Source organism: Eschrichtius robustus, chromosome 15 (assembly GCF_028021215.1).
Source record: "Eschrichtius robustus isolate mEscRob2 chromosome 15, mEscRob2.pri, whole genome shotgun sequence".
In the NCBI taxonomy this organism is placed as follows: Eukaryota; Metazoa; Chordata; class Mammalia; order Artiodactyla; family Eschrichtiidae; genus Eschrichtius; species Eschrichtius robustus.
In genome coordinates, this window is record NC_090838.1 from 54,589,814 (window position 1) to 54,611,541 (window position 21,728).

The 21,728-nt window shown below is 38.6% G+C and overlaps 1 pseudogene; it reads right to left on the reverse strand.

The window, feature by feature from the left end:
- Positions 1-2,354: 2,354 nt before the first annotated feature.
- On the reverse strand, positions 2,355-2,730 carry LOC137778015 (14 kDa phosphohistidine phosphatase pseudogene; annotated as a pseudogene).
- Between the last annotated feature and the right edge of the window lie 18,998 nt (positions 2,731-21,728).

Below are 21,728 nucleotides of genomic sequence, written 5' to 3' on the forward strand. Positions count from 1 at the left end.
AGAAATTAGTTTTCTCTTCCTAAACACTGATTTAGCAACTGTTTGACAGACATTCTCATCTAGGAAACTGCTCAGCACATTTTTTTCCCTTGACTCATTGCCTGACTCCCCAGGGAGATAGGCTGTGCCGATATCTCCCACATCATTGCTCAATTCCTGGGTCTAGGGTGGAAAATACACTAAAAGATTCACCATATTTTAAGTGAGACTTAAGAATTAGCCTTGCTGTCATAGACTTGGTATCTGGTGATCCCTGGGTGGCCATATGTTAGTCCCTAACCCTGTCAACTTGGCTACATTTCAATCTCTGGCTTCAATTTCCCCCCTTAGTATTCCAATTCCTTGCTGGGATGGAGCCTTACACTGAGACCCAGTCCACTTGTCTGGAGAGCTGATTTATCTCTGGATCTTGATTCCTGAAGATCTGAATCCTATTTCCTATACTTCCAGCTTCTGATTAGTATTCTTTTCTGAAGGTGATGATAACTCTAAGCCATGGGAATGATGCCTGCTTATCTTGGAACACTGCTTACGGTCTGTATATCTGCTTGGAATAACTGTGAGATTGGCACCCTCTCATCCTTAGGTATTAGGGAGGATCTCCATAATGTGTTGCATGGAGAAAAAAAGCAGAGTTCTGGAACCTGACAGACTTGAGGTTGATCCCAGCTCTGTTACTTAATTTTAGATAAATTACTGAACTTCTCTAAGCCTATTTCCTCATCCATTAAAACGAGGATAGTGATTCCCACTCACATGACAACTGTGAAAATTAAATGAGATAAAAAATGTAAAGCATCTACTACAGTGCTTGCATGTAAAAGCTTTTTAACAAATGATAGCTATTTTAATTACGAGCAAATGTAAGAAAAAGTAAATTCATTCAGCCCAAAAATGCTTATTAAGTGCCTATTAACTGCCAAATATTTTATTAAGCTCTGCAGGGAGGTAAAAAGGCGAAGGTGACCTGGTCTTCTAATGGGGAAGAAGAATAAACATCTTCAACAGAATACGTTGTAGGTAGTGCAAGGGCAGACATCAGCCCAGGGAGACATGTGTATTCCTAGGAGGGTCATCTAAACTGGAAGTGATGATCTTGGATGAGCATCCTAAAGAAGAGAGCTGATTAGGAGGAAAGGAGGATGAAAGGTGCTCCTGGCAGAAGCATGGAAGAGTTTGGTGATTGGGGAAACTGCGAATAGTTCATCAGTATAGTTGGAATATGGACTGGGAGTAGGGAGATGAGTCAGAGAAGGAAACAGAAAGGTAAGTAGGGGGTCTCTCCTGATGGCCCTTGTGGCTGAACTAAGGAGTCTGGGATCCAACGTGAGGGCTGTGAGTGGCTGCTGATGAGTTTGAAGCAGAGGAGGAACATGATCAGATTTAAGTTTTAGAAAAATCACTCCAAAGCACTTCCATCATCCTGGATTTAAATAACACTGAAAACAAAGGCAGAACCACCATAGTAGAAGCCCATGTGCTACTCAAGAAGTATGCTCCCCTCTTCTTAATTCTGTAACGTAAATGTCATGCCAAAATAATCCCAACGGTGCTGGGATAATGAAAAAAAAATTTAAACATAAAATGTCTTTTATTGTGAGCTTCTTGACTTCTTGAAAAAAAAATTATACATCTTCAAAGATGATTAAAATGAAATTCTAGAATCCCTACACATGCTCCACATCTATGGTCTTAACACTGCATGCACCCCTAGTAATCACAGGTCTGACTGAAAATGACTTAATAAATAAACATTTTATTTAATGTAAAATGCTTCCAGGGATTAGTGTAGAGCTATGTTTACACTGAACTCTATAAATGTTATTGACAATTTAAATTTTAAAATCTTAAAATTCTCAATTTTGTAAAATACTTAGTACTTCCTCACATATATGTCACATTGCCATTTTTAGGATGCTGACAGGAAATTTAATTTTTGAGAAATGATAAAAGAATTTAATGAACTGAATTATAATTAAAGGTATCTGCTGTATCATACATACAATGAAATATTAGATAAAAATGTCAGATATTGGTTATTGAAGCTTCTATTTCTTATGTGGTCAAACTGTCCAGACAGAAAAGGCATGCTCCAGCCAGCACCCTGCTCTGAATTGCCCTGTTTCATGCTTGTACTTTGCCATTTATCTTTTGTCCCTTAATTTTTTTTTTCTTTTTTTTTCAGGGACCAGTGGAGGTGACAATGCTTTTAATTCTCCCTAGAGAGGTAACCCCGGGCACTGAGGCTTGGCCAGGGCGGCAAAGTGCCAAGGGGTGCAGCTCAAACCCTTGGGAGGTGGCCTTGAGGGCAGAGTTCCAGTGGGCTGCTGGAGGCGGCCAGCCTTGGATGGGTCTCAGAAGCCGTCGTTGGCCCAGGTAATCTCGTAGTCAAGGTACCTGGCTTTGATCTTCTCAGTGGAGACGGAGTGCTGGGCGCGACCATAACCCATGGAGTAGCCTTACACGTGGATCTTCTTGTCCTGGCTCTGGTGGGAGATGCACCCACCCCCCAGGCACTCGCAGTCATAGCCCTTCTGCATCTCGCCTGATACCTTGTCCGTAGACGTCGGAGTGGTACTCCGCCCACCTGTAGCTGCTCATGATCTCTTTGCTCTCCCTGGCCAGGGCCCCAGAGGGCAGCCCCGCATGGACTCGAATCAGCACATACTTGAAGTCGCTGTCGCAGTCGATGTCCACGTCAGGGATCTGGGTGAGTTTCGCCGCTGCCATGTTCCCGGAGTGTGCTCGCCACTGCGGCCCGCGGCCCTTCCCCACGTGACACGGGGTATCCTTTAATGTTGGCTTCCACTTGTGTAGTAGACACTGAGGTAATCTCTTCAACATCTATCCCACCTCCTGACACCGTGCATCAGCCACTTGGTTTAAGGAACTGACCTAGACATGTGAGGCAGGCCCTGATAAGTCTGCCTCAGTCAATACAATCTGATCCTTTTTTGCCTATAATTGGTCTAGGACCTAATGCTTAAACCAATCAGCACATGGCATTCCTTTAGAAACAGACTGGTTTAGGAATAGGCACATGACTGTTCCTAGGCCAATAAGACATGCCAAGAAGATTGTTTGGAGGCTTCTAGGAAAAGTTTCCTCACTTATAAGTGAGTCATTAGAAGAGATGGCTTTTTTTTTTTAAACAAAGAAGCATGTAGCTTCAATTGTTACTACCACCCTATGACTATGAGGAAACCACTTTAGGATAGAACTGATGTTATCCTGGGTCCTTGATGATGTTGTTGAACTGAGTTTTAACCATACCTGAAGCCCAGTCTACCTCTGGACTTCCAGTTGTCCAAACCAGTAAATTTTCCTACTGTTTAAGCCACCACTTTCAGTTGGGTTTCTGTTATTTGCAGCTGAATGTATTCTAAAAGATGCAATTCTCTACCACTTTTGCCTACCACCTTTGCTTCTAACCGGATGTACCCATTGGCTATCTTTCTTAGCGTTAACCATCAGCACTCTTCTATCTAGACATTTATAGTGAACATTTTAGTTGTCTACCCAATACCTGGGCTTAGCTTCTTCCACTGGACATTATGTAGGATAGGTTGTATGAACCTGGTGCAGCCACGGGAGAAGCTAGCCTGAGAACAAAGTTGATATGCTTAAAATGACAAAACAGAAAAATGGAAAAAAACCCGAGGCCTTGATAATGTCATTTAACTGATAGAACACTATTTTCAGCCTTCTTATTATCTGAATAACAAATATTCTCACTGTTTAAGATAATCTGAGTTGGGGTATTCTGTTGTTTGAATTTGAAAACAACTGAAGTATTGTAGTAGTGTCTAGTATTAGGGAAAATGGTAGTAAGAACGAGAATGTTAGTAAATGTTGACTACTTCTTATGGTTTTCACTAAAAACGTATAACAAAGACGGAAGTTTAAGCTGAAAACAGAGAAGGACGTGGGAGGCAGTAGTAGGAGATAAACTTAGTTGTCAAAGTTTCTTCTATAGATGTCCTGCTAAATAACTTACATTGGACAAAGGCACCTAGTTTTATGTCAAATATAGGTTTACAGAAGGGGCTTCTCTATCGACATTCATTGTTTTCAATTACACTGGCAACATAGGTCATCAAAATGTGAACTAGGGGAATGGGCAGATCTCAGAGAGATGTCTATGGCTAGAAGACTGAAGTGCTCAGACCCAAAGACTATGTCTAGTTGGGCTCTCTGACCGTATTTACTGATTTGTGGAATTAGCCAAAAGAAATCAGGATCCACTAAGTCTCTTAGGGAATTGACTATCAAAGAAATTCTAAGCCTTGGCCAATCCACAGCAATGAGCAATTCTGTGATAGTTCAATTCCTTAGGCACCCTCCCAGCACCCCAAACTCACACTAACAAGAAGTGCTAAACTACCTAAGACCTGTTTCAAATGTGGCCAAAGAAGACAATGAACAAGGAAGATGTTCCCAAAAGAACAGAACTAAGGGCAATGGAAGGCAATGGGTTATCCCAGAAAACAGAATCAGAGACTACCATATTGGCTGACCAAGGGACTCATCACTACTAGGGTGGGCAGTCCTCTCTTCTTTCTAACAGGATATGATATGGGCTATGGGCCAATATCCACTGAATGTCATTTCCATTCTCCCCTTTCCAAATAAGAGTTTCAATTATATTTATCTTGTTCCTTCTCTATTATTTCATATTGAAAATGTCTGAGGTGGAAAACTTTAAGCCATGGGTTCACAAGGAGCCACGTCCAGACCTGACAGAGAGCTCTTGGCCTCGGCGCTGGATGTGGTTGCTGGCTGAGACTTTGGGATGTCTCCCACTGGAGAGATAATGAATGTGTCTCACGTAGGTATGGACATTTTTTTAGATTGTATGTGGGAAAAAGGAGGTATGAAGTTTGATTTATGTGATAGTGTTGGTTGTCTACTCCATATCCGTTTTCCCTTCTTATTGAAAGAGCCCTACTTTTGTTCAGGTACCCACCCCTTTCTACATGTCCATGTGCATCAGGAGACATTGGTCTCATGCCCATTCCCATGAGGTAAATCCTGACTAGTCTAGGCCAGTCATGATTTTTCTGTTCTCCTTGCTGGTAACTGTTTTAGACATGGGTGTACTGAGCAATGACACATGAGGAAACGTTTGCTAGAAGACTTCTGGTAAATATTTTCCTACTTTTTAAAAAAATACACAAGGAAATCACAGCTTCCCTCTGTGCCCTTTATTTTATCATGTCAGGTTACAATGTATGGGCCTGCTGCAGCCATCTGGTAACCATTACCAGAGCTTTTTGCTATGTACAAAGCTGACATGCTTAGGCAAGGAAAACAATGGAAAGAAACAGGGTCCTTCAGACACTGAATTAAATAGTCTTATAGACTGTCTACCTCAGGATTTCTAGTCATGTATAATAGTAAATATCTTTATGGCTTAAGTCTGTTTAAACTGAGGATGTCTTTTACTCACAGTTCAAAGCATCCTCACTGATATATCTCTGTTTCACCCTTTGAGTGCTGTTTTCACCTGATTAATATTTTGTAATGCAAACTTCCCTAGAGGCACCTTATTGAAGGTAGAGACTGGACACTGACCTAGATACTATATTCCAGTGTAGTTTTTGGAGCATGAACACATTTATTTAGTTATGCCACACAAATACTAATTCAGACCCTAGTCTTTCAGTGTTTCTTATGAATTGAATTGTGACCCCCTAAAATTTATATGTTGAAGCTCTAACCCCTAGTCCCTCAGAATGCCTTATTTGGAGATAGGGCCTTTACAGAGCTAATCAATTTAAAATGAAGTCATTAGGGTGGGTTCTAATCCACTGTGACCGGAGCACTTAGAAGAAGAGGATATTTGGACACAGACACAGAGAGATAGAAAATAATGTGAAGAGACATAGAGAACAGAGTCATCTACAAGCCAAGGAGAGGAATAGATCCTTCCCTCACAGACTGCAGAAGGAACCAACTCTGCCAATACCTCGATCTCAGACTTCTAGCCTACGGAACTGTGAGACAATACATTTCTGTTGTTTAAGCCACTCAGTTTGTGGTACTTTGTTACAGCAGCCCTAGCAAACTAATACAGTCTCTGTGCCATTTCTGCTAGGAATGAGGAAGATTTTCTTTCTTAACAAATGCTAGTCACTCATTTACATATAAAATTTAATTTGACAAGCATTTATTGAGTAACTACTATGTCCCAGGACTTGTTAAGTGATAGGTTCACAGAGATAAGTACTCACTTCCTGTTCTCAAAGAGCTCAGTAAAGTAGCTGTGTGTTCACATTTAAACTAATTAAGAGAAGAGTTATACTCAAACACTTTAGAAGAAACTATTTCTAATTCAACAAGTCATAAGCCAATGCAGATCATTCTTATGTGTACATTAAAGCAGATTTCTCTCATTAATGTTCATGATAAATAAATATTATATTCGTGAGAGGAATAAAATTGTATTAATTATTTCATAATTAATTCAGATTGAATTATATAATCAGTCTTAATTGGTGAAGCTTTACCCAAATGATTTGCAATCAATAATTTTTTAAAAGTTGCTCAAGACTATCAATAAAGTTCCTAGGATGTGGAGATTATAAAGGAAGAGGGGTAGTAAAAAAATATTAAAAATGTGGTCCTGTCCTCACTTATATAATCTAATAGAATACCAAGGCAATGAAAAAAGATATAATTATACCTACAAAGTAAGATATAGGGAAAAGAAAATCTAAGTGAAGAAAGAAAGCTAGCACAAGGAAGGGACTAGCTAGCACTAGTCTTCCTATGTAGAAAACTTTTGTAACTTTTTATAAAAGGAGTTTTAAAGGAGAGGAAAATAAAATTCATACAGCCACCATTGGTCATTGTTCTATTTCTCTTCCCTGCTTAGAGCCAGAAATTAGGTCCACATTTACTTTGCCAAGGAAACACCAGGCTCCTCTGGTTACTGAGACTTAACAGCCAGTCTCTGCTCCCTGCCAACTCGCCTTGGGGCAAAATGTGGCGAGCTATAAAATTCTTAGTCCAGTCAATTCCAAACACTTTTTCAGAAAAAAAAGTGCAAGTGTTACCAAAGAAATAAGTGGTCATAGGACAATAAGGTATTAAATTTTATTTAAAATCATTCTATCCTGAACTGTTCTAAGTTTGTCTACATATTATAACCTATTAACTACTTGCAAGAAGCCATAATTCTTTAACAACTGAATTTTTTAAAGAAACCAAATTGATAAGTAAATAACATATTTGACCTTAGATGAGTATGCTGTTTTTGATGCTTTCATGTAAAGTTAAGGTTCTTTGTAAAAAAAAAAAAAGATAAATATTAAAAATACCATTTTAATGTTCAAATGTTTCTTTTATTCCAGAAGAAATTTATGGTTAGGAGAATTAAGCAAGAATAAATATATTTATTTTAGCTTGAAATTAGACTGCATCTATCATAATTAGATGTTGAATTGAAGTCTACGGTATCTTTCTTCTGACCAAACAGGGTAATAATTCTATACTTAATATCTCTAAAAGGTTATATTTTTCAGTTGAAATGATACCAACCTTAGAATTACTTATTTTGAATTTTGGAAGGTCATCAGTGTTCTAGATCTAAGATCTATCCATGATCTGAAATGTTTTAGAAGTGAACAAATGTGTACTTCTTACTTTTGCTTAATTACCACACCTACCAAGAATATTTCACACTTTAGAGTCTACCAATGCAAATAATAGTTTTCTGTTTCTGGAATTTTCCTATTATGTAAATCAATTGCATTTCTGAAGAGCCATTTTGGTCCAGGTGAACAGAGATGTCCAAGAAATTTAGCCTGTGAGGAAATTAATTAAGAAAGCTTGTCAATATCTTATTAGTTGTTGATTTTAAGAGGAGAAACTGAACATCTCTCTCCTTTTGGATATGCCAAGGAAGCCTGTAATCACATTGCTTCTGATAGCCTTCTTGTGACTAAGATTCTGGTGTCCAAGATGGCACCTGATCTCACCTCCTTCCAAAGGCACACCAAAATTATAAAAATTGCAGAGCAACTATTGATGAGAAAGACCTGAAGATGAGCAGAAAAGATCTTCTATAATTAAAGACATAAAGAAGAAACCACATTGAGATAAGTAGGAAGGGTGGAGATGTGGTATAAAGACCCAGAACTCTGGGGTAGGCAACCCACAAATGGGAAGATAATTACAACTGCAGAGGTTGTCCCCAAAGAACGAGGGGACTGAGCCTCACGTTGGGCTCCCCAGCCCAGGGGTCCTGCACTGGGAAGATGAACCCCTAGAACATTTGGCTTTGAAAGACCATCAGGGCTTATTTCAGGAGAGCCAGAGGGCTGTAGAAAAGAAATTCCATTCTTAAAGGGTGCACACAAAATCTCACATGCTCCAAGACCCAGGGCAGAAGCAGTAATTTGAAAGGATCCTGGGTCAGACCCACTTGCTGATCTTGGAGAGGCTCCCAGAGAGGCAGGAGGCAACCGGAGCTCACCCTGGGGATACAGACACTGGTGGAAGCCATTTTGGGGAGCTGGATCTACCACATGGAAACTGGTGCTGGCAAGTGCCATTTTCGAATCCTCCCTCTAGCCTATTAGCCTCAGGACTCTGCCCTGCCCCCACCCACCATCAGGCTGGCTTCCTTAGGACCCCTTAAGCCCCCAGATGCCCTGTATTGCCAGTACTAGATCCAGGATCAGCCTCACCAACCATCTCAGGGACCCCTGGGAACTGCAGCCAGTGACCTCAGGTCCTGGTTCCACCTACCAGTGGGCCAACAGCAGCTCCAGGACCCCTGCGGCCCTGCAGCTAGAGATGTCAGAACCCAGCTCTGCCCATCAGTGGGCCAGCACTAGGCCCAGGATCTGACCCTGTCCACCAGTAAGAGGGCACTAGCCCTGGGATGCCCTGGGCCCCAGCCCTGCCCACCAGCAGGTCAACACCAGCTCCAGGACCAATGCAGCCCTGCAACCTACAGTGTCAGGACCCAGCTCACCCACCAGCAGGCTGGTGCCAGCCCTGGGACCCATGGGCCCCAGGCCCACCCATTAGTGGGCCAACACCAACACCCGGACCCCTAGAGTCCTGCAGCCAGAGACCCCAGGACTAGCTGCACCCACCACTCAGCCAGTACTAGCCCTGGGATTCCCTGGGCCCCAGCCCTGCCCACCAGCAGGCTGACAACTAGACAGCTTAGGCCCCTCAGCCAGCTGCTCTGGGATCTAGCCCCACTCACCAGCAGGCCAGCACCACCTTTGGGACACCCCAGAACCTGCAGCCAGTAAAGTCAGGAACTGGCCCTGCCCCCGGCAAGCTGACACTAGATCAGGCACTGCAAGCCCCACAGTCAGCCACCCTGGGACCTGGCTCTGCCCACTAGAGGGCCAGCACTAGCCCTGGGAGCCCCAGGAGCTCTACACCCAGCAGGCTTGGGACCCTGCCCTGCCCACCAGCAGCTGGCAGCCTCCACACAAGGCAGGGCCTGGAAACCAACTGAACTGGGGGCCATCCAGGCCTACCAGACTGCCCATAATAGTCAGCCTGCTACAACAGAAGGGCTCACTCAACCCACACTGGGGGCACCCCTAGGGCACATAGCTCTGGTGACCAGAGGGCAGTGCACTGCTGGGACACATAGAATGTCTCCTACAAAAGACCACTTCTCCAAGATTGGGAAACATAATCAACCTACCAGAAACACAGAAATAAAAACAGTGAGTTAGGCAAAATGAGGCTACAGAGAAATATGTTCCAAACAAAAGAACAAGATAAAACCCCAGAAGAACTAAGTGAAGTGGAGATAGGCAATCTACCTGATAGAGTTCAAGGTAATGATCATAAAGATGCTCTAAGATCTTGGTAGAAGAATGGATGAACACAGTAAGAACTTTAACAAGAGTTAGAAAATATAAAGAAGAATGAAACAGAGCTGAAGAATAAAATAACTGAAATAAAAAATACAATAGAAGGAATCAACATTAGATAATACAGAAGAACAAATCAGCAAGCTGGAAGACAGAATGATGGAAATCACTCAAGCTGAACAGAAAAAAGAAAACAATTTTTAAAAATGAGCATAGTTTAAGATACCTGTAGGACAACATCAAGTGTGCTAACATTCGCATTATAAAGGACCCAGAAGAAGAAGAGAGAGAGAAAGTGGTAGAGAACATATTTGAAAACATAATAGCTGAAAACTTCCCTAACCTGGGAAAGGAAACAGACATCCAGGTCCAGGAATCACAGTGTCCCAAGCAGGATCAACCAAAGAGGAAGATGCCAGGGCACACTGTAATTAAAATGGCAAAAATTAAAGATAAAGAGAGAATCTTAAAAGCAGCAAGGGAAAAGCAACAAGTTACATATAAGGAACTCCCATAAGGCCATCAGCTGACTTTTTAGCAGAAACCCTGCAGGAGGCCGGAAGGGAATGGCATAATATGTTTAAAGTGATGAAAGGGAAAAACCTACAACCAAACACTCTACCCAGCAAGGCTTTCATTCAGATTTGAAGGAAAGATCATAAGTTTTATAGACAAGCAAAAGCTAAAAGAGTTCAGCAACACCAAACCAGCTGTACAAGAATGTTAAAGGGACTTCTTTAAGACAAAAAAAAAGTCACAACTAGAATTATGAAAATTAGGAAAGGAAAAATCTCATTGGTAAAGGTAATTATACAGTAAAGGTAGTAACATGACCACTTATAAAGCTAGTAGAAAGTTTAAAAGATAAAAGTAGTAAAATCATCTCTATCTACAATAAGCAGTTAAGGGTATGTAAAACAAAAAGATGTAAAATATGGTGTCAAAAACAGTAAATGTGGGTGGGGGGCGGTGAGTAAAAATGCAGGGTTGTTAAAATATGTTTGAACTTAAGAGATCAGCAACCTAAAATAATCATATATATACTATTTTTTATATATGCATATAAAATTATCATATATATATTACTATATATAAACCTCATGGTAATTACAAACCAAAAATCTATAATAGATACACACATACAAAAGAGAAAGAAATCCAAACATAACACTAAAGTTAGTCATTAAATCACAAGGGAAGAGAAGAAAGGAACAGAAAAGAACTACAAAAATAATTCTCAATTAACAAAATAGCAATAAGTAACTACATATCAACAATTACTTTAAATGTAAATGAACTAAATGCTCCAATCAAAAGACACAGAGTGGCTGAATGGATACAAAAACAAGACCCAACCTACAAGAGACTCACTTCAGATCTACAGATGCACACAGACTAAAAGTAGGGGGATGGAGAAAGGTATTCCATCAAATGGACAAAAAAGGAAAGCCAGAGCAGTAATAAGTATATCAGACAAAATAGACTTTAAAACAAAGACTGTAGCAAGAGACAAAGAAAGACATTGCACAATGATCAAGGGATCAATCCAAGAAGAAGATATAACGATGGTAAATATATATGCACCCAACATAGGATCACCTAAATATATAAAGCAGATATAAACAGACACAAAGGGAGAAATTGACAGTAACACAATAATAGTAGGGGACTTTAACACCCCACTTCCATCAATAGATAGATCATCCAGAGAGAAAATAATAAGTAAACACTGGCCTTAAATGACACATTAGATCAGATGGACTTATGTACATGTAGAGAGCATTCCATCCAAAAGCAGCAGAATACACATTCTTTCAAGTGCACATGGAACATTCTCCAGGATAGATCACATGCTAGGCCACAAAACAAATACCAAAAATTTAAGAAAACTGAAATTATATCAAGCATCTTTTCCAACCACAAGGCTCTGAGACTAGAAATCAACTACAAGAAAATAACACAAAAACCATAAACACATGGAAGCTAAACAATACACTACTAAACAACCAATGAATCACTGAAGAAACCAAAAAAGAAAATTTTAAAAATAACCTGAAAACAAATGAAAACAAAAACACAATGATCTAAACTCTACGGGACACAGCAAAATCAGTTCTCAAAGGGAAGTTTACAGTGATACAAGCCTACCTCAGGAAAGAGGAAAAAAACTCAAATAAACAACCTAAACTTTCACCTAAATGAATTAGAAAGAGAAGAACAAACAAAACCCAAAGTTAGTAGAAGGAAAAAGAAATCATAAAGATCAGAGCAAAAATAAATGAAACAGAGGCTAAAAAAAATGGAAAAGATCAATGAAACTAACCTGTTTTTTTGAAATGATAAAGTCAATAAACCTTTAGCCAGATTCATTAAGAAAAAAAGAGAGAACACTCAAATCAATAAAATCAGAAATGAAGAAGTTACAACCAACACCACAGAATTACAATTATGAGATTACTATGAATAATTATATGCCTATAAAAAGGACAACCCTAGAAGAAATGGACAAATTCATAGAAATATACAATCTCCCAAAACAGACTCAGGAAGAAATAGGAAATAAGACCAGACTAATTATCAGTAATGCAATTTAGTCGGTAATTTTAAAAACTCCCAACAAACAAAATTCCAGGACCGGATGGCCTCACAGGTGAATTCTTCCAAATATTTAGAAAAGAGTTAACACCCATCCCTTTCAAAATATTCCCAAAAACTGCAGAGGAAGGAATGCTTCCAAAGTCATTCTACAAAGCCAGCCTCACCCTGATACCAAAATCAGACAAAGATAACACAAAAAGTGAAAATTACAGGCCAATATCACTGATGAACATGGATGCAAAAATCCTCAACAAAATATTAACAAACCCAACTCAACCATACAGTAAAAGGATCATACATCATAATCAAGCTGGATTTATCCCAGGTATGCAAGGATGTTTCATATCCACAAATCAACTAATGTAATATACCACCTTAACAAATTGAAGCATAAAAATCATATAACCATCTCAATAGATTCAGAAAAGCCTTTTGACAAAATTCAACATTCATTTATGATAAAATTTCTCAACAAAGTGGGTATAGAGGGAACATACATCAATCTAATAAAATCCGTATATGACAAGCCTATAGATAACATCATACTCATTGGTGAAAAGCTGAAAAGTATTTCCTCTACGATCAGGAACAAGACAAGGATGCTCACTCTCTCCACTTTTATTTGACTTGATATTGGAAGTCTAGCCACAGCAATCAGACAAGAAAATGAAATAAAAGGAATCCAAATTGAAAAGGAAGAAATAAAACTGACACTATTTGCAGATGACATGATAGTATATACAGAAAAATCCTAAAGACACCACCAAAAAACTACTAGAACACACTAATGAATTTGGTAAAGTTGCAGGATACAAAATTAATATACAGAAATCTGTTGCATTTCTATACAGTAACAATGAACTATTACAAAGAGAAATGAAGAAAGCAATCCCATTTACAACTGCATCAAAAAGAATAAAACACCTAAGAATAAATCTACCTAAGGAGGTAAAAGACCTGCACTCAGAAAACTGTAAGATAACGATGAAAGAAACTGAAGACGACACAGATGGAAAATATATCATGCTCATGGATTGAAAGAATTAATATTGTTAAAATGACCATACTACCCAAAGCAACCTACAGATTCAGTGCAATCCTTATCAAGATAACAGTGGCAGTTTTCATAGAACTAAAACAAATAATTCTAAAATTTGTATGGAGACACTAAAGACCTCAAACAGTCAAAATAATCTTGATTAAGCTGGAGGTATCATGTGACCTGATTTCAAATTATACTACAAAGCTACAGTAATCAAAGCAGTATGGTAATGGCACAAAAACAGACACCTAGATCAATGGAACAGAATAGACAGCCCAGAACTGAACCTATCCTTGTATGGTCAATTAATACAATGAAGGAGGCAAGAATATACAATGGAGGGACTTCCCTGGCAGTCTGGCAGTTAAGACTCCACGCTTCCACTGCAGGAGGTGTGGGTTCGATCCCTGGTCAGGAAACTAAGATCCCACATGCCGCGTGGTGTGGCCAAAAAGTAAAAAAAAAAAAAAAAAAAAAAGAGTATACAGTGGAGAAAAAGACAGTCTATTCAATAAATGGCATTGGGAAAACTGGATACCTACATGCAAAAGAATCAAACTGGCCTACTCTCTCACACCATGCACAAAAATAAATTAAAAATGGATTGAAGACTTAAATGTAAGACCTGAAGTGATGAAAGTTCTGGTAGAAAACATAGGCAATAATCTCTTTGCCATCACTATTAGTAATTGTTTTTTGGATGTGTCTCCTCAGAAGTGAATCAAAAGCAAAAATAAACAGATAAAACTACATCAAACTAAAAATCTTCAGTATAGTGAAGGCCACTTACTGAATAAGAGACAACATTTGCAAATGTTATATCCTATAAGTGGTTAATATCCAAAAATACACAAAGAACTCATACAATTCAACATCAAAAAAACAAACAACCCAATTAAACAATGGGCAGAGGACTTATATAGACATTTTTCTAAAGAAGACACACAGATGGCCAACAGGCATATGAAAAGATGCTCAACATCACTAATCATCAAGGAAATGCAAATCAAAACCACAATGAGATATTACCTCACACTTGTCAAAATGGCTATTATCAAAATACAACAAATAACAAGCATTGGTAAAGATGTGGAGAAAAGAGAACTCTCATGCACTGTTGGTGGGAATGAAAATTAGTGCAGCCACTATGGAAAACAGTATGGAGGTTTCTCAAAAAATTAAAAATAGAACCACCATATGATCCAGCAAATCTACTCCTGGGTAATTTATCCCAAGAAGACAAAAACATCAATTTGTAAAGATATATGCACCCCTATGTTCATTGAAGCATTATTTACAATAGCCAAGATATGGAAGCAACCTAAATACCTAACAATAGATGAATGGATAAAGAAGATGTGGTATATATATACAATGGAATATTACTCAGGCATTAGAAAAGAATGGAATCTTGCCATCTACAACAACATGGATGAACCTAGAGGGTATTATGCCAAGTGAAATAAGTCAGGCAGAGAAAGACAAATACTGTATGATTTCACTTATACATGGAATCTAAAAAACAAAACAAGTGAATAAACATAAAACAGAAACAGAGTCATAGATTCAGCGAACAAACAGGTGGTTATCAGAGGGGAGGGAGTTGGGGGGAGCAGAGAAAGAGGTGAGAGAGATTAAGAGGTACAAACTTCCAGTTGCAAAATAAATATCATGCATATGAAATGTACAGAGAGGGGAATATAGTCAATAATTATGTAATATCTTTGTGTAGTGACAGATGGCATCTAGACTTATCATGGTGATCATTTTGTAACATGTAGAAATAGTGGATCAGTATGTTGTATGACAGGAAATAACATAATGTTGTAGGTCAATTATACTTCAAAAACCAACCAACCAACCAACTCATAGAAAAAGAGATCAGATTTGTGGTTACCAGAGGTGGGGGGTAGAGACAGGGGGGATTGGATGAAGGCAGTTGAAAGGTACAAACTTCCAGTTATAAGATAAACAAGTATTAGGGATATAATGTACAACATAATAAATATAATTAACACTGCTGTATGTTATATATGAAAGTTAAGAGAGTATATCCTAAGAGTTCTCATCACAAGAAGAAAATATTTTTTTTCTATTTCTTTAATTTTGTATCAGTATGAGATGTTGGATGTTCACTAAACTTACTAGTGTAATCATTTCATGATGCATATAAGTCAAATCATTATGCTATACACCTTAAACTTAAACAGTGCTATATGTCAATTACATCTCAATAAAATTGGAAAAAAAAAACCTGCAATAAAATAGGTTAAAAAAAAAGAAGAGGAGAAACAGAATTTAAAGGAAGGTAAACCATAGAAGGTTGGTGGTATCTTAGAAGTAGAATTTTAGATTGGGAAGTGACCTCAACCATTATCAAGTTATAAATGAGGTAACAGGCTCACTGAGATTCAGTGACTTGCCCAAGGTTTCAGAGATAGTGTAAGTTTAAGGAATACACCAAAGTAGCCTCAAGTCTAATCTTTCCTTGACACTAGCCCAGTGGTGATAACCACTGCATAGTAACCTCAATGGTTTATAGCAGCATCAGAGTCTTTTCTAAAGCAATCTAATTACGGGCTGATATAGATAAGAGGTTTGCCATCTTTTTCTGTAAGGGTTAGATAGTAAATATTTTAGGCCTTGTGGACAACAACCAGTCTTTGTCTCATTTTTCTTTTTTTATTGTAACCATTTACAAAAGTAAAAATCATTATTAGCTCAAGCCCCAGTTAAAGCCTTAAGGCTAAATTTGGCCCCTGGGCCAGTAGTTTGCCAATCTTTGTTACAGGTCAGAGAGTGTTGGTCAGCACACTTTTCACTGACCCAGAGCAAAATAAAAAAATAAGGTAATGTAGTGAGCTAAATTCATTCAGTTTAAAGAAATGCCCTCTGTTCTGAATTCATGTCCTTCCTCCATTTTGGGAGAGAGAAAAGCATTAAAATGTTTATGGAATAATGGAATAATGACGATATAGTTTTTGTTTGCTTTGTTTTTTATGATCGCAGTTAAAAAGAAAAAAATTAGTTACCTAAGTCCCCATAATTAATAATTATATATATTATTAATACCTGAAACCCCAAAGTCTAAAAGAGTATTTGTGGATATTCTCTGCTCCTAAATAAAGCATTTTAGGCTCTTAGAGTATATCCAAGTGGCATATACAACTGAATACACATAACTTAATCCTAAGAAACCCCAACTGAAGTCTGGCAATTACTTCAAAGACATCTGACAAGATCTTATGTTCCCTTTATTTGGATGACAGAATGTTACTTTGCCCAGTGAGTTATGAGTTCAGTACAGTTGCATTTCTGGTTCTTACATAATGGAAATAGCCTTTCTCAAGACCTATCTCTACTGGCATGGTGTCACATATGAAGAGAGACCATATTTTGCCCATATTTTTATCTTCCCACAGCATCAAGCACAGTCATGAGAACTATATTTTTTCTGTTTGAATTAATAAGCAAAATAAAATGATCAGAAGTTCAGAAGGACGCTGGCAGGATTACTGCCCTTAGCAGATACGGATTTAGAGAAATTTGGGGAATAGTTAGGGCTGAAATATGTGTGTATTACAGGTGGACTAACAATTTGGCATCTTTCCAAAGCAATATCTAAAAAATATATGTTCAACACTTATCTAGAGGTAAGGCTAAGTGTTTAATGGCAGAAGAGTGTATTAGTTATTGATTGCTACATAACACATTACTCAGCAGATTAAAACAACAATGTTTATTATCTGAAAATTTCTTTGGGTCAGGAATTGAGGAGAGGCTTAACTAGGTGGTTCTAGCTCAGGGTCTCTCATGACTTTGTAGTTAAGCTGTCAGTTGGGGCAGTCATCAGATAAAGGTTTGACTGGGTTGGAGGATCTATTTCCAAGATGGCTCACTCAAAAGAGGACTCCGTTCCTCATCATGTGGGCCGCTCCATAACGTTATTTGAATGTCCTCTTGACATGGCAGCTAGCTTCCTCCAGAGCAAGTGATCCAAGAGAAAGTGTCACAATGTCTTTTGTTACCTAGTCTCAGAAGTCACACATTGTCACTTATGCCATAGCCTATTCATAAGAAGCAAGTCACAAAGTCCAGCCAACACTCAAGGAGACGAAAGAGGGAAGATGGTAAGTACCACCTCTTCAAGGGAGGAGCATCAAAGAATTTGTAGATATATCTTCAAATCACCAAAAATAACAAGGAACAAGTACACTGCCTCTCCTCTACTGTTCTGAACAATTCAATTTCAATCTCAGACTTGCATACCCTATCATCACCGTTAAAGATGGTTTAGTGTTCTCAGCGTGCCCTATGGGAAGGAGAATCCACCCATCAGCCCCAAGTAGTTTACCCAAATATTTCTTTTAACCCAATGAATATCAAACACCATTTACACATTTTTCTCCATATAATAATATTTTCAGTGATATTTTAGTCTCACAATGAGGTTTATAGATGTCCTAAGTTAATGTCGCAAAGAACTGCCTTGCTGAACTTTAGCTCTGCCTGAAGGTAAAGAATTGTGGAAAATATTGGACTGAGTTTCTTAGAGGAACATTTCCTACAGAGGATGATTTTTTTAAAATGTACAGTATACACAACTTCTCACTTAAGAATTTTGCTGCATTATACCTAGTCCTGCAAATGTATATCAGAAAATTCTCTATATTATCGTTAGCCTATACAGCTTAAAAAAACAAGGAAATGTATTGTTTCTTCCACCTAAAAGAGAAGGAACAAGAGTTCTGAAAAATTCTAATTCTTAGATTTCTTTAGGACATTCTTAACCAATTATTGGAAGTAGCTTGGGACATTGTTCTGAGCATAGAGCATTTTACCCAAACTCTAACCAAATGAAACACCAGATTTCATACTTATATCTGTTCAGGAAGGTGAAACCTTTCACATAGTCATAACACAAAAAGCTCAAGGTTTTCTCTTTGTAGTTAGATCCTTTATAGCATTTCTAGAGACCCTGACATTTCAAAGGCCCATACCTTGAAAGCTATCTATACAGGGAGTAACACAGACACTTGAGAAGAATGGTCAGAAAAGAAGGTGCCTGCCCACCAGCATTTACTTTTAAAATTATTGATGTTTGCTGTTGGTAGGAACATAAATTGGTGCAGCCACTATGGAAAACAGTATGGAGTTTCCTCAAAAAAAAAAAATAGAGTTGGCATATAATCCAGCAATGCCACTCCTGCGCATATATCCAGAGAAAACTATAATTTGAAAAGACACATGCACCCCAATGTTCACTGCAGCACTATTTACAATAGCCAAAACATGGAAACAACCTAAATGTCCATAACAGATGAATGGATAAAGAAGATATGGTACATATATACAATGGAATACTACTCAGCCATAAAAAAGAATGGAATAATGCCATTTGCAACAACATGGATGGACCTAGAGATTATCATACTAAGGGAAGTAAGTCAGAAAGAGAAAGACAAATACCATATGATATCACTTATATGTGGAACCTAAAATATAACACAAATGAACCTATCTACAAAACAGAAACAGACACAGACATAGAGAACAGACTTCTGGTTGCCAAGGGGGATGGGGGATGGGGGAGGGATGGACTGGGAGTTTGGGATTAGAGATGCAAACTATTATATAGAGAATGGATAAACAAGGTCCCACTGTATAGCATGGGGGAACTATATTCAATATCCTGTGATAAGCCATAATGGAAAAGAATATGAAAAAGAACATATATATATATATAACTGAATCACTGCTGTACAGTAGAAATTAACACAACATTGTAAATCAGCTATACTTCAATAAAATAAATTTTAAAACTTATTGATGTTTATTATTGTCATCAGAAACTTATCACTAAGCTTCTGTATGGAATTATGTCTCATGAGAGTCTAACATTTTCACTCTGACATTCATTCCTTAGCAGAGACATCAGCCCTGAGAGCAGACAAAGCTGTGTGTGACCTATGAATTTCAAACATACAAGGAAAAAGAGTTTCTGATTTAATACTGAAAAAAATAATCAATTTGGTCATCAGATTTATTGCCTGCAATAAATTTACAAATTTTTGCTTTTAAAAATAGCATGGTAGGGCTTCCCTGGTGGCGCAGTGGTTGAGAATCTGCCTGCCAATGCAGGGGACATGGGTTTGAGCCCTGGTCTGGGAAGATCCCACATGCCGCGGAGCAACTGGGCCCATGAGCCACAACTACTGAGCCTGCGCGTCTGGAGCCTGTGCTCCTCAACAAGAGAGGCCGCAATAGTGAGAGGCCCGCGCACCGCGATGAAGAGCGGCCCTCTCTCACTGCAACTAGAGGAAGCCCTCGCACAGAAACGAAGACCCAACACAGCCAAAAATAAATAAATAAAATTTAAAAAAAAATAGCATGGTATATCTTTCTGGCAGAATTGGTATGGTGTAAACCAGAAAAGTATCATCTTTTCATAATATATTGTTGAGTAATATAAAACTAGAATAAACCAAAAGTTGAAAAATTTGGTTCTTTGCTTAAGTAACTTTGGGTAGTGTGTTACATAATTTGCCAGCACTTACCATGTGCTGTAACCCCTACCTCTTTATTTTCCTGTATGTTTAAAATTATTTTTCTGGGTACTTTTTTTAAAAAATAAATTTATTTATTTATTCATTTATTTATTTTTGGTTGTGTTGGGTCTTCGTTGCTGTGCGAGGGCTTTCTCTAGTTGTGGCGAGCGGGGGCCACTCCTCGTTGCAGTGTGTGGGCTTCTCATTGCGGCGGCTTCTCTTGTTGCGGAGCACAGGCTCTAGACGTGTGGGCTTCAGTAGTTGTGGCACGTGGGCACAGTAGTTGTGGTGCACGGGCTCAGTTGCTCTATGGCATGTGGGATCTTCCTGGACCAGGGATTGAACCCATGTCCCCTGCATTGGCAGGCAGACTCCCAACCACTGTGCCACCAGGGAAGTCCCCTGGGTACTTTTTAATAGCTCTTAATGTAGAAATTGTTTTTCAAACATTACACTTGTTTTATTATGTTTCATTATTTTTACAAAACAGATAATATCTTAGTTCGTTCAGGCTGCTACAACCAAATACCACAGGCTGAGCTTATAAACAACAGAAATTTATTTCTCATTGTTCTGGAGGCTGAGAAGTCCAAGATCAAGGCACTGGCAGATTCAGTGTCTAATGAGATTCTGCTTCCTGGTTCATAGATGGCCATGTTTTCCCTGTGTCCTTCCTTATAAGGCAGAAGTGGGGAGGAAGCTCTCTGGGGTTTCTTTTACAAGGGCAATAATCTCGTTCACAAGGTCTCCACCTTCATGACATAATCACCTGTGTCAAAGGCCCCAATCTCCAAATACCATCATATTGTGGATTAGGTTTCAACATGTGAATTTTGATGGGACACAAACAGTCAGTCTACAGAAGACAATGAGGGAAAAAGTGAGTTATTTCCTAGTAGCTCACCTATTTAATATGACTGAGGAGGTTTACAGCTCAGGCTTGAGCTCTCCCTCAATTTCACTCAACACATACTAAATTCAGTATGTACAGGTAAGGAATTTTCAGACAGGCTTTGGGAATTTAAATTATTGAACACAAAACCACAGAATTTCAGTATTTAGTTTTAGATATGTACTTATCGTTACTGACAATTAAGCGCCATGCTTTTATATTTAATTTCACATTGTTCTTTCAATCTCTTATTTTCATATCTCTTCTATCACCAGAAAACTACATGTGACAGAATAAGAAAAATTGGCACTGAAATGAAATAAATGCCTTCAGAAACAGATTTATCCTAGATGATACTGCACTTAGTAATGCAATTGTGACTGACTATAAAATTTTATATGGCTCAATCCTCCCTTTCATACCCAGAGGGTTGGTATCATGTCTTTCCAAGCACACTAAGGAGAAGCATCTTTCTCAAGTCCTATTCCAGGGTTTTGGAGGCATAGAAATGTCCTGGAGAACAAGCCAGGTACTCATATCACAACTTCATGGATGTGCCCTTAACCTTCTAACCGCAAGGTAGCCAGACCCCACCTTTGCAAAATAATGTTGGAGAATGACTTGGCAGAATTCTTGAGGGTCATGGTGGAATCGTTCTCTTCTAAGCCCTTCTTCTTCAGGCCTATCTCCTTGTCATATGTGACAAGAGCACATGTAAAGTCCATGCCAGGGTATCTCTGGCTGGAAATAGGAGCAAAAGGAAAGCTAGCCAAGTCTTATCAAATTTATGCGGCTTC